Raw genomic sequence first — 13,046 nt, 5'->3', positions numbered from 1 at the left:
ATGAAAGAGAAACCTGTGCAATGCAAAATCTGCAAGGCAGAACTTGCCTTCCACACCAATTATTTTTAGTTAGCATATAGCTAAAATCTAACCATGGTTATATAATAGCAGCTGCATTCTGGCACGATAAGCTGTATGTTTATATTCAATTAACGTATGATCTGATTAGTCGACTAATCGAAAAAATAATCGGTGATTAATCGATTACAAAAAATAATCGTTTGTGGCAGCCCTCCTTCCCATTCATTTTCAAATATGTTTAATTTTGTCATCTTGTTACATTTTTATTTATTTTTTTACATTTGACATAAACCTGAACTTACTAACTTACAACATCCACTAACCAGCACAGCTCTGAGACTTCCTTCCTTCCTTGCCAGCTTAAGACAAAACAACGACACACCCATAGATCGTAAATACCTAGGCCTCCAATCAGTACCTGAAAGCTGAAGCCAGAACAGGACCAGCCTTCTCTGTGGATTGGTTCCAGTACAAGTTTTCAAATCCTGCCTGTCCTCTCCGTGTAAACACACAGAAGATAGCCCGAGTGAAATACTGTAAAAGGATTGCACGTCAAATAATTTTTTTCAGATGTCGACTCTTGTTGGGCACTTTCAAAACACTTCAATCTGGACTTTGCTATGATTAGTGAACATTTTTATTGCCACCAAAAAAAAACAACACAAGAAAATAGTCTAAATTAAAACTATTTATGCCACCTGTCAACAATATTACAAATCTGTCATATTTCCTGGGATGTGTATAATCCATACCCTGATGTTTTTGACTCCAGTGAGCTCACAGTTTCACTGTTGTGACTGCGTTTGCAGGACTGCACATTTTCATTTGTCACATGTCTGTATTTGCATGTGAATGAACCGGGCTGAATCCATAAACATCAGTTTGAATCCTAACCAGTCATTACAGGAAGAGCCACACCTATGCCTCCTGTCCCTCTTCCAACCCTCTGAAAGAAGAGCCTTCCTCTCAGCCCACGTGTAACAGAAAGGAGGGGGAGAAAAAATAAAACACTGCAATGCAAAAAAAAAACATGAATCTAATTATAATGCCTAATTCTAATTAGAGTTATCTCTACGAGAACCCCTTCACATTAGGAGTTTTTATTCTATGACATGCATGTAGCGGGGMTTTCTTTGCCTAATGATTACTTTAACCTCCTAAAAAAATCCTTAAAAGCCTTGAATAAAACTTAAATCAGTATGAACCTCTGGAGAAAATGCAAGACCTTTGTCTCTCATAAAAGGTGACTTTTTACTCTCATCAGTCAAAACTGCTGCAACGATAACCAATAAAACTGGAACGCACAGAAAAGAAATCAAACATTTAACACAGCGTAAAAAAAGTATTTACAGCTGAACAAACTCCACAAAAAGTGGAGTCTGTGTCAACAAAACAGGAGGAGTTGAACCTTCCCACTCACCAACTTTATTGCAGGGCTGTTCTCCTGGCTGCAATATAAATCATGYTATGCAGGTAACTTTATTTACTTTCAAACTAGGCCACTTAAAAATGAGGTGTAGTTACTACACAAAATCCAGTCATCTTATCAGGACATTATGTTGGGGAATATTTAAGCAGGGGCGTCCAGGAAAAGGAAGACATCAGTGAAATAAATGCCTTATCTTGAGAGAGATAACACATTCTTGTGCAGAAAAGGCTGAGTAGATTTGCCTGGAAAGATCAGTGAAATAAGGAGGCCTGGGTGGTCAGAGGTTACCTTCAGGCTCCACGACCTTCAAACTGACTTAAGTCCCCCTCTTCACACGTTTTATATCTAAAACTGAACATTTCCCCCCCACTAAAGCAGGCATATCCAATGTATCTGCACAGAAGTAGTTTAAAACCCACCTTTCTTTTACGTTTCAACTCGTCCGTCAAGTTCTTCCAGATATAATCGTCGAGTTGTTCGTTTCTCCGGGATCACCTGCGCTCCTCGAGCCGCCTTTTGTCGGAGCTCAGAGACACAAACAAAAACTTCAAGGAAACGAGTCTTTCCTTCGCAGGGTGCTGCTGGTGCTGGAGGGTCTTAAGTCCCCCCCTCTTTTTTTTCCCTTTTATCTTTACGTCCCAGAAACTTCAGCAGCGCGGCAATTTTTTTATTTGGTCTCCGTCACCTGCTCTACCCCCCCTCTCACTTCCGGTACTTTAGTTACCTGCGCGCGAGGCTCCGCGGGAGGAGGCGCAGGAAGGGCGCGGCACGAACACGCTCACAACAGCAGCTCTGCTCGGAGCTCTGACCCGACCTGAGGAGGGAGCTCTGGATCCGCCTCCACTTACCCCCCGTGTTGACCACCGACTGGGAGGAGCAGCCCCARTGGGAGAGGCACTCACTAACCGAAACGGAATAAAAAAAGAAATCATAATAATAAAAAAGAGATCAAAGATAAAAGCGTGAGTTGGAGGATTATGGTGAAAGTTAATTAAGAAAAGCAGAAAAATGTCAAAATGACCTTTGTTTTTCGGGCTTTTATTCGAATCTTCAAAGCTTTTCCTCCTTATGCATGCTGATAAAACAAGGACATGTTTTATGTTTTTATTTTGTAATGTGTTGTATGATGATTGACACAGTGGGAAGTCTGGTAAAAGAAAAAAAGAAAAGAAAGAAACTGAAGWGAAATGCAGTCAGTTGAGTGTAGGAGGGATTATCCCTGCCTGCAGGAACACCATAGCTTTTTGTTTTGGTTTCTCTTTTGTTGGTGTGTGTATTGGCACTCTGTGATATTCTATTATCTCAGGTCCAAACTGCATTATCTTTAAATTCAATTTTTATAAGGAGTTAAAATTTGCAACATGCATCATGACTTGTCACTAAATCCTTCCTTTTCACATTTAAATCATTCAGGGGTCTATACAAAGTGGAACAACAATCCTAATTTGGTTCGAATTCCTCATTATTGTAGCTCCACAAGCCCTTCTTTCACACAAGTTCTGAGGTGAGTGTGAGAGCGACTCGTTTAGGTGCTGTCTCTTTAAATGCAAATGAGGCACTTCACACTCCTCCCCCCTCCAGGTCTCATGCTGGTTGGAATTTGGGACATTTGAGTTGAAAATATCAGGAACGCCCCCTAATGTCATATTTTAGTTTAGTTTAGTTTAGTTTAGTTTAGTTTAGTTTAGTTTAGTTTAGTTTAGTTTAGTTTAGTTTAGTTTAGTAATTTCTTTAAAAACAACAGCAACATAAATTCAACAACAAACAAAAATATAAATTCTCTTAAACATGCATACTGATCTGGCATTTTTAATGTCATCTTCCAGATTACTCCATAATTTAATTCCCCGGAATGAAGTACTCCGTTCCTTTAAACTGGTTCTAACTTTAGGTCTCACAAACATCTCTATCCCMTTGAGATTATAACAACTCTCTCTTTTAATAAAGTGTAATTGGATGTTTGAAGGTAAATACCATCAAATCATTGAATTTCAATAACTTMAACTGATGGAACAATGAATTTGATGGGTGATAGTGATGCTTTCTGGTGATAATTCTTACAGTTCTTTTCTAAATAAAATTAAGATTTGTAATTGTTTTACATGTTTTTCCCCAAACATCAATACAGTAGATTAAGAGTGGAACAATTATTGCATTATATAATATAAACAGTGCTTTATCATTAAATAAATCCTTTATAAATTTTGCTGTTTTTGTTTTTAAATGATTTATATGAGGTCTCCATGTCAGCTTCTCGTCAATGACACCCAAAAACTTCACCTCACTGACTCTACAGATCTCAATACCATCAACTCTAAGAAGAACATCGACAGTTTTCTTTCTGTTACCGAATATCATATAATTAGTCTTATCTAAATTTAATGATAATTTACTGAGTCAGCAAGTCAGTAAAACATGACTATATACCCGACCATGCATGACATCATCATTTCAACATGGATGCTTCTCAGTTTTTAGCAGTTCTGTGTTGCTCATTTTACATTAAGACAGTTGTACTTGTACTTTATAGTGATTATAATGTGTTTTGACGCAGTTTGTACACTCAAAATGCCGCGTAGAGCACTAKTGTTGCATTATCCTCTAAGAGCAAGAAAAAAAAGTGTTTTTCTGACAATCTCTCAAGCTGGAAACTGGAACGCGTTCAACTCGGAACTGACATCGGTCTGAATTCACAATTTCTTGTTGTGTTGCAACTTGAAACTGGAACGCGGCATGACTCCCCATGATCATTGTCCACTCCATCCWGTTCGACCATTTTTTAGTTTCACAGCAGWGAWACGATTATCTAGTGGCGCAKAAACTTTTGATTTATAAATTAATTAAACGATGTCAACAACGGAGGACTCRTCCTCCCATCCTTACATGCTSTCTGACCCAGAGCGAGAGGAGAATGAAGATGATGAACCTGCAGAAACACACGTTCACAGCAATTGGTTCCACAGCAAATACTGGGAATGTTCAAAAACTATAATGGGGAATAGAGAAAGCTGAACAGACTGAAAATTTTGACCCAAACAGAAAATGTATACAGACTCCAAGTACACAAAATGTAGATTTTGCATATGTCGCATGATATGATCTCRCTTCACCCATGATATGTGGTGGGTCCTATTGTATGTCATCCATCATGGCAATGCTTTATTCTCCCAGTGACGTCAATGAAAAACACACCAAACAAAAGCTCAGGACTCAGGAGGATACTGGTCTGTTCAAGGGCAAATTTGTAAGGGTGAACACACCAGCCCCTCCTGACTACTCTGTAAGCCAACAAGAATTACTTTATCTCTGTGAAGGGGTTTGAGTTTTTCCTCGGGTTTTGTTGTTGGGGTGCAAACATGCTCAGTCTCCTGAATCAAATGGATCCTGGATGAGAAGCCAGAATAAATTGCTCTAAAGTCTCAAAAGCAGATATCAAGAGAGSAAAAACAACGAATGGTTATCTGACTGAATTTATTATAGGGGTCAAGCGACACTCGGCCATAAAAGCTTTGTGGGGTGGCTTTTGAGTACTTTCTGTGAGAGCTGCRGGGATCTGGAGCATTAGGAGAAAAATCAAAGACAAATTCTTTGCAGCTTGTTTCACTGGTACATTTTAATTCGAACTGTTCGAGGAGAAGTTGGTCAAGAGTCAGGAGATTTTTTTTTTCACGTTTGAGAAACAGTTGAAATGATGACTGAACACTTCAACACATTCGAATATAAAACTTATCTTTAAGAAAAAAAACCTTACAGTTTCTGAAGAAGCCATTTCTCGTGGACTGCTGACTTATCTTTGTCATGTCAATATTTATGCTCTAGAAATGTGTGTCCTGAGTGAGTTAAACTAGATCTGAGTCAGATTTATCTCACAATCGTTATTAAAATACTTTAAAAAAAATCACACACTCAACTTTATACCTCCAGCAACAAAAGTTGGTTTGGCTCAGGTTTGTGACACAAACTGCAGCACAGTTTGTCATCTGAACAGTCAAACGTAGATAAATTTCTTGCAAGACAGTGACATGTTAAAACAAGAAGTTCAGAGATATTTATCCTTGTTTRTCCTGTTCCTCGTTCACTGTTCAGGAACCTTCTCGAATCTTAGGTTGATCTGTTTGCACTTGGGAGAGCTGCAATAACTTTAAACGGAACTCGAGGCCAATTAAAGTCGCAAACAAATGACTCAATGAAAACGGCTGGAGAGGGGAAAAAAACGAGCAAAGATAAGAAATAACATTAAGAGAGCACTGCAGACACTGTGACAATTCAAATAAAGAAAAAATCCTTTCCTGTTTGCAGGCAAAACTGACACCAGCCTCAGTGCAGCGGCCGCCTCGAGGCAACATATGGTCACCATGCTGACAAAACTGCCTCTTGATTCGTTCAGCACCTGTCTACAACAATATACAATTGAATTTAAAATCTGAAATTATATATTTTTTTTTCCAGGAATCATATCTCACAGAAATCTTCCTTTATAAATAAGCATTAAGCTGCTGTTAGCGAATAAAGGTTTGTCTTCTAAACTTCAACACTGTCAAATTTTTATCAATTTACAATAAAATAAAACTGATTATTGCAATTGGAAAGATTTTCTAAAGTGTATGGGTTTGAACTGAAAGGTTTTGTTGCACCACAGTGTTTAAAATAAAGACATTTTGTCATCAAATAATGTCACTTAAATGGCTTATAGATCTTATCTTTTATTTGCTGAACTCCACAAATAGTTTAGTGATAGGTTATTTTTGTCTTTTGAACAACAATGGAGAAGTGATGGAGAGATAAGAAGCTTATGGAGATAATGTGACTCACTTCAATTTAGTAAGTTTTCCATTTCAGGTGTGGATGTTTTATGTTTTTTTGTTTGTTCCTTCTTTCTAATATTATTCATCGTTTATTTTACAACATGGTCAAGTCAGCTTTATTTATAAAGCACATTTAAAAACAACTGCCGTTGCCCAAAGTGCTTCACATATTGCAACTATTAAAACAAAGCATAAAAGACAAAACATAAATAATGATAAACCATAAAAACAGACCAAATACTTATTTGTAATTTTTTTAATGAAATTAATAAATACTATAAATAAAAATATGTCTTATATTCTAGATTCTTCAAAGTAGCCTCCTTTTGCTTTGATTACTGCTTTGCACACTCTTGGCATTCTCTTGATAAAAATGAACCAGAATGCTGAAATAAAAAAAAATCTATCAAAAGTAAAAAAAATAAATAAAAAACAAAAAATCAGCCAGAATGCTGGCAAAAGTCAAAATTCTGTTTTGAAAAGATGGAGCTTTCTCATCAGGCTCAACTTCAAAATCCAATGCGGATGCTTTTTTCATGCAAAGTGGTGCACTAACAAAAAAAAAGTAATTTTTGCTACAATGAGCCTCAGTTAAAATTTCATATATACTCCCGCACTTTGTGTAGATGTTGTCACTGTGTGTGAACGCATAAAACATGGATTTTTTTTAGTCTTTTTTTTTCTGCTGCTCTCTTTCCCATGGGGTCACCACAGCGATTGTTTTTACACTGGATGCCCTTTCTGACGCAACCCACACACCGCTGAGKGGAGCGTGGGGCTGCAGTCTGGGGTTGAGGGTCTTGCTCAAGAGTCAAAGGATGGAGGCAGGAATGGGTTCACCTTTCCCATCAAAAGTTAGTTGGGGTTGGGGGACTTGAACCAGCGATTTTAGGATCACATGGCTCACCTATCTAATCTCTGCACCACCACTGGTTAAACTCAGTATTGTGTGATTTACAGACCCWAGTTCCAAAATTAATGGAACACAACAGTAAATTKTTCTTCTCTTGGTTGGTTTTATCTATAAAATTRTAATYKTTCAGTGTGACATATTTTGCCAATCTTTTCATTGTGYTAAATCTGTATGCTTTCTGCTCATTTTTACTCATTTTCTATATGACAATGTCAACAGAATTCAGGATTTATTGTCTCGTATTTCACATTGAGCTATTTTAGTTCAYGAACCACAATTCATGGTACTAGGTCGAAAGGGTTTTTAGTTTTCTTAAACGTCCCCGTTACAAAAAATAATAAGGGAAGTCCTGTTATAGAACAGGATGGAGGAAAAGGAAAGGCTGTGTGGATCAGCGAAGGAGAGGCAGAAGAAGTGCCTCGGAGTGATTTACTGAAGGGGACATAAACACTTCCAGTCAGTGTGTGGTGAAACAGCAGACACAGAGAGAGAAGGCCCAGTCAACAACCAAACGACAGCCAGATCCCCTTCCCACACGCAACCCCATGTGCAACCCAGAGTGAAGCCTGAGCCCAAATTGCGTGTAAGCAGCCGAATGTGTCATCCAGTCAAAATGTGTGTTTTGCACCGAACTATGTGGGGTCTTGTGCAATGCCTTGCCGTTCGAATTATGACAGTATGTGATTGCGTGTCCATAAATCACACACGGAGTTGGTTTGTTCCCATCTGGCATGGGTTCTTGAAAACGTCCTTGATGTCCTTGTGATTACTCCCGTCGCTGAGTTCCACCCCTCCGTGCCTTTTAAAGTACTTAACGAGGAGACTGGAGCAGTTCTCGCTTCATCCAGGCGTACAGATGAAGCCATACGTGTAAGATTATAAAGATGCTTGTGGTTCCACTCCACCCCTTTATTTTGCAATGTGGACACATCCTGTCCACTTAAAGAATGAAGTCAAAGGAAATGTATTTACGATGAGGTGATGCTCTTAGAATAGCTCTGCTTGTTTGTTTTAGGAGGTGAGAGAGAACAGCTTTGTTTGCTCTTAAATATGTGCAAGTTAAATATATTCACAATAAACTGCTACCTGTAACAATGTGTGTTACGTTAAGCTGTGTTAACTTCTTGTCTAAAACATCTTCAAATCATTTCATATTCTGGAATACTAAAAAAAAGGAATTTATATCATAAAGATCACTTTATGTTGAGAAATGATTGAGTTGTAGTCGTTATGGTAAAACCCTAAAAATGAGCTATCTTGAATCAGTTGTATAAATATGATGATCCTTAAAATCTGTCAAGTTGTTTATGAGACATTTTGGTAAATACTGTACATTTTTCTACTAGGTGTCTTGATGTAAAATTGTCCTTGGTGACCTCGAGGAAAGACAACACTAGAACTGTATCACGCTTCATTAAAATAATCCCCACCAGCTACTGATGGTTCAAATATTTGGCTCTATGGAAGCGTTACAAGCAATTAGTATCTTACCTGTTGTAGATAGCTCTAATAATTACTTCAGTTTGGAAAAAGAATTGTTTATTTCTCACCAGACATAATAGCTAAATTGTGTGGGTCCATAACTTGGGGCCTCAGTCGACGAGACTTGGGGAGTCGTTTTGGCCCAAGGACACCTCGTTGGAGAGGCATCAAGGGGACATTCTTACCACTTTATGCAAACCTTGTTTAATAAATATTCATGTCATTGTTAAACTTTTATCTAAATTATTATCTGTGTGTAATTCTTTGGTATTGTTCAAGAGCAAACGGCAGCAGCAACTTATTGTAGAACTTCCAGAAGATTTTTTTTTGTTGCTTGAAACGTCACACAAGTACCAGTTATGACAGTTATTCTGCCAAATAACTATGTAAATACTATAATGACAGTATGTGTAAAAGTTTATAAAATAGCATTGCTATAAAGCTTTTGAGATTGACGTTGTTTAAGACGACATCATTCCACTTTGTCTTAGCCAGAATTACTCACAATTAAACACTGTTTCTGAACTGAGATCTAATCTACTTAGACTTAGTTCCTCCRTTGGGCGGCAAGATCTCTCCATTGTGGTCAATCTCTTGCAAGCACTTCGGCCTCGTCTGGGCTGATATCTAGGGCCTTCAGGTCTTCGTGGAAGGTACGGCGCCAAGTCCGTCGGGGACGCCCCTGATTCCACTTCCCCTGTGGTGGTCAGAGCCATTTCTAGGTACCAAGGGGGCCCCAGGCAGAAGGGACAACTGAGGCCCTGTATACACCACATCCCACTTGCAACTAAAGATATATTAATCAGAGTCATGCAAAAGAATTATGATATGAAAAGCAATTATTATTATTATTATTATTATTGTTATTATTATTATTATTATTATGCAGGTTATGTGTCATTTACAGCCCAATATTTCAAGAAATGTAAACATTAATTTCATTTAGAAACAATGAGATCCAAAACAAGCCTAAACATTAATATTCAACTGTRAATACAGTTGATTTTTYYATTTCTTTTTAGTAGGGGCTGCACAGCTGCCTTTTTGGGACTATACCTGAAGTTAAGATGCTGTTTATGATGTTAGGAACAGAAAGGCAAAGAGTATGGAAGATCTCTTTTAGATGTCTGTAAAAAAGGTGAGAAATACCTCACATAGTGCAGAGGAGGCTTCCAGGCGGGCCGGCTTATTGTATTCAGAGTAGTAAAGAGGATTCGGGGGTCGTGCGAATTTGAGACAATGATGTCTGAGAAGTATTTACMCTTTGCAGCTCTAACAGCTTTCTGATAAGAGTACCAGCTCTGTTTTAGCATCTCAAAAGAAACCTGCAGCTTGTCCTTTTTCTCCACCTCCGCTCAACTTTCTGACACCCATGGCTGAGAGTGTTCTGGTTTCATCATTTAACCACACTTCTGGACTTCAGGTGTCTGGTTTTAACAGGAGCCACCCAGTCTAGAATATTTACACAAGTTATAAGACATACCTTCATCYGTTGAGGCTGTGGCATTTTGAATTTTCTCAGCAGATGACCCACAATCTAAAATATTTGAAATTTTGATTCTTATACAGTATAACACTGCAATCACTAATCAACTATGATGATTAGTATCTGCTGTACATCATACCTTCATCTGTTGAGGCTGTGGCAACTTCCTCATGAGACACAGAAAAAATATTTCAGCAAAGCACCTAATGAAAACAAAAATGTGAGTGGTACATGTTTAGTGAAAGAGCTACGATTTTGGTGTTAGTTCTCAGCGTAGTATGTTAACATAACATCTGTTCTACAACAGGTAAGATATTGATTGTTTATGACAAAAGATCTGAATTATCCCTTTAWGTTCTGATRCTTACATAYTGYTGAAAATGCGATGACATTTGCTTTTCTTTTGTTCAACCATCCTTCAGATTACACTTTTTTATATTTCATCCCTTATAATAAAGTTGACAGTTTTAGCCTAAGATCACCTCATGAAGAGAAATGAAGTTATAACCATTTTGATTTGTCCTTGCCCACAACATGCAATCTCTAGTAATTCAAAAAATAACAATACTTTGTCCCTTCAGATTTATTTTTATTTAACCTTTAGACATCCAACTGAGAACTCATTCTCTTTTATGACAAAGACCTGGCAAGGAGGCAACAATAATGAGGACTCTTCTGATCAAATGTTCAGAAATTAGATTAAAATCCATCCAGTGGATTTTAATATATTTTGCTAACAGTTCAGAMAATGAAACACACGTGCACCGATGCAGGTTTCTGTTCCAGACTGCAGACAATCTGAATAATTTCAATGCAAACCCAAAAGTACAGATATGAAAGTCAAAACGAAAGTGCTTGAACCTGATGATGTGGGCCACAGGAGAAGGTGTAAACACCAACCTGTTCGTTATTTTCTTTTCTTTGTGTACCAAGGATTCAGAYAAGTGATAGTGAAGGATTGAGGGCTGTGTTCAAACGGACTGCAGTGGACCTGATCGACACAGATGCTTTGAAACMCTCTGTTGTTTTTCCTTCAACCTGTAACTGATTCAAACTGGTTTAAACCACAACATCCTGTGCTGATCTGCACTGAAAGCAAAACTAATGCAGCTCCCTCAAAACCACAACTATACATTTCCGTTTCTGATCAGATTGCCCCCTTTAACCTAACCTTTGAGCAACAGAAGCACGTCAGTACTAAATGTTTTCAATTTACTGTTGTTTCTGAAGAACATCGGATTATGTTGTGTACACTTGAGTTGTTTTATGAAGTCACAAATCTTTTGTCATTTAAATTTTTATTGTGAACTGTTGCAGGTTACCTTGTGTTTGATACATCTACACTGCAAAAAATAACTTTGTCCCACGTCATTTTTTGTTTTACTTTTAGTCATCCAGGTTAGTCAACTGAGAACTCATTTTCATTTACTACAACCTGACCAGGAGGCAACAACAAAGTTTCTTCCTTCCTAAATTTATGTTTATAAAATTTATTACGCACATAAAATACATTAATTTTAGGCCAGCTGTCGTTATGGGGAAGCAGTGGTGCAGAGGTTAGAAAAGGCAATGCTGTGAATAGATCACAAGTTCAAACGCCCAGACTGGTGAAGTATTCACACCTGTCACTCACTACCATTGTTTGCCCCACTGTGGGCCCCTGAGCAAGGCACTTAACCCTCCAGCTGCTGCCCAGATAGCTCTACATACTGTATTATGATGGGGAAAACAGAGAATGAATCTCCTCACTGTGGATTAATAAAGTGAACATATTCGTCCAGGGGCTTTTTAAATAAATACTTTTTACTCCTAAATGCTCAGAAACAGTGTTTGTTTTTATGTTTTTGAGGTTCTACTTATCCTAAATAGCTAGATAAAAAAGCACACCAAGCTAAAACTTGGAACTCAGGAGGATAAGCCTGTCAAAAGGTGTGCCAGCAATTTATTCTTGATGGCACCCCTCCTCTGAGCCCGACATCCCACAATATCATGAGATTGTGCCCAATTATTTGCAAATTTCCAAAATACATCATTCTCTCAACATACGATGATCTCTGACACAAATGGCTTTCATCTAAAAAAAAAAACTGACTTATTTTTTTTGTTTACTAAGGCTGATTAATTTCTTTCTTTAGCCATGGGGATAATGAGTGAAGCCATTACAAAGAAATAATCTATTTTTATTTATTTATTTATTTTTAGCAAAGTAGCTCCTATTTTGTAAGTCAAATGATGGGGAAAAAGAAACACAAAAGACTCCAGTGTGGTCGATAAGATCTCGTACTTAGTCTGGATGTTATTTATCCTAATCAGATTTAAATACACAATAAAACAGAGGTTCTCAAACAGGGGTCCGTGAGTCGTTTTTTTGGGGGTCCTCAAAAAATTTCAAGAAATTGTTAATTTGGTTTTTATTTAAAAAAAATCATATGGGGAATGCACTAGTAAAACATGCTAAACCAAACAAAAATACTATTACCATGGCATTTAGGGGTTAAAATAACAGTCATTTACTTTGCATTAACATCATGGGGTTTATTAAGGGGGTCTCTGGATTTTTTTTCACCCTTGTAAGGGGTCCCCAGACCCAAAACGTTTGAGAACCCCTGCAATAAAACAAAAAAAATACATGAGCACTGATTTAAGTTTTTTTTAAATATTATTTAATACTTTTCTTAAAAAACGTTGCTGTACTCCATTATATGAAGACGAATCTATTGACCTCAATGCCTCACTCAACACATTGTTCTGGGTAAAATAAATCATAAAATCAAAAAAAAAGTCATGAAAAAGAAAAGGAAATGGGAAAGGAAATAATAGAAAAATAAACTAAAAACACTTAAATGTCCAGACCAACAAACAGAAACTGGGAAACGCTTCCGTTTTTTTTTGTGTGTGTGTGTGGGGGGG

At 37.6% G+C, this 13,046-nt stretch overlaps 1 protein-coding gene across 3 annotated transcripts in view; it reads right to left on the bottom strand.

Annotated features, from left to right (window-relative positions):
• The window catches only part of lpar2b (lysophosphatidic acid receptor 2b), a 26,434-nt gene extending 24,129 nt beyond the window's left edge, over nt 1-2,305 (bottom strand). For 2 of the 3 annotated variants that reach the window (XM_014015824.1, XM_014015825.1), the window contains exon 1: nt 1,870-2,305. The gene's annotated coding sequence lies outside the window, so the exon portion shown is untranslated. The remainder of the gene's footprint in view (nt 1-1,869) is intronic. The other variant, XM_014015823.1, reaches the window with a different exon arrangement.
• Nucleotides 2,306-13,046: the final 10,741 nt, after the last annotated feature.

Source organism: Austrofundulus limnaeus, unplaced genomic scaffold (assembly GCF_001266775.1).
Source record: "Austrofundulus limnaeus strain Quisiro unplaced genomic scaffold, Austrofundulus_limnaeus-1.0 Scaffold135, whole genome shotgun sequence".
NCBI classification, from domain to species: domain Eukaryota; kingdom Metazoa; phylum Chordata; class Actinopteri; order Cyprinodontiformes; family Rivulidae; genus Austrofundulus; species Austrofundulus limnaeus.
This window is presented reverse-complemented; position numbering and strand designations above follow the sequence as displayed.